The sequence below is a fragment of the Chiloscyllium plagiosum genome, unplaced genomic scaffold (assembly GCF_004010195.1).
Source record: "Chiloscyllium plagiosum isolate BGI_BamShark_2017 unplaced genomic scaffold, ASM401019v2 scaf_5247, whole genome shotgun sequence".
In the NCBI taxonomy this organism is placed as follows: Eukaryota; Metazoa; Chordata; class Chondrichthyes; order Orectolobiformes; family Hemiscylliidae; genus Chiloscyllium; species Chiloscyllium plagiosum.
In genome coordinates, this window is record NW_025213271.1 from 1 (window position 1) to 1,284 (window position 1,284).

The following is a 1,284-nucleotide window of genomic DNA, read 5'->3' on the forward strand; positions in this document are numbered from 1 at the left end:
TCAACAGGAAGACCTCAGACAGTGGTCTTTCCCCAATGTGCCTTGGTGGCAGCTGCCCCAAGCTTTAGTGCATCTCTCAGCACGTAGTCCTAGACCTTGGAATGTGCCAGTCTGCAACACTTGTTTGGGGTTAACCGCTTGTTCTGGAAGACCAACAAGTTTTGGGTAGACCAAAGAGTGCCTATCACCGAGTTGATGGTCCTCCAAATTGATGTTTGTCTTGGTGTGTGTCCTGGAGAACAGACCAAAGAGCACAGAGTCCTGCGTCACGGAGTTGCTCGGGACAACCCTCAACACAAACCATTGCATTTTCCTCCAAATGTCTTTTGCAAAGGCACATTCCTGCAGGAGATTTGTGACAGTCTCCACCTTCTGGAGCCACATCGTGGGCAGTGTGCTGTGGCACAGACTGGCCAGGTGTACATGAAGGATCTCACAGGCCCTTCTTACCACTGGCCAAGTGATGTCTTGGTGCTTGTTGAAAAGTTCTAGTATTGAGGTATTCTGCCAAATGACTTTGACGGTCTGCTCAGGGAACAACCCAATAGGATCCACTCTCCCTTTTCCCCGCAGGATCTCGAAGACGCTGTGTACTGACCACTTCCTGATGGACTGGTGGTTAAAGGTGCTTCTCTTTGCAAATTCCTCGAAGGACAGGTGACACAGAACGTTCCAACTACTTGAGGGGTGTTCCATGGCAGTGAGGCCAGAGCCTGGCAGTGAGGCCAGAGCCATCTTTCGCAACATCAATGACAGGTAGAACCTCAGTACGTAGTGACATTTGGTGTTTGTGTACCGAGGGGACACAGCTTGATGCAAAGGTAGCCATCAGGGCAAGAGCGACGTTGCGTACATTCTTCCCCCTCTTATCTAGAGTTTTGTACGTGCTGTCCTTGCAGACTTGTCTATCTTAGGCTTCCAGTTGAAGTGGAAGATGGCTCGGGTGATTGAAACAGCGTAAATTTGGGGGATTGGCCAGTCCTGCACCACGTACAACAACAGACAGAGCCTCACACCTGATCGTCAGGTTTTTACCCACTGTGGAGAGGGAGAGGTGCTCCCAAAAGCCCTGTCATTCTACAAAAACCCCACTGTTGTGAGGATCAATAGACAATAGACAATAGGTGCAGGAGTAGGCCATTCTGCCCTTCAAGCCTGCACCACCATTCAATATGATCATGGCTGATCATCCTTAATCAGTATCCTGTTCCTGCCTTATCTCCACAACCCTTGATTCCACTATCCTTGAGAGCTCTATCCAACCCTTTCTTAAATGAATCCAGA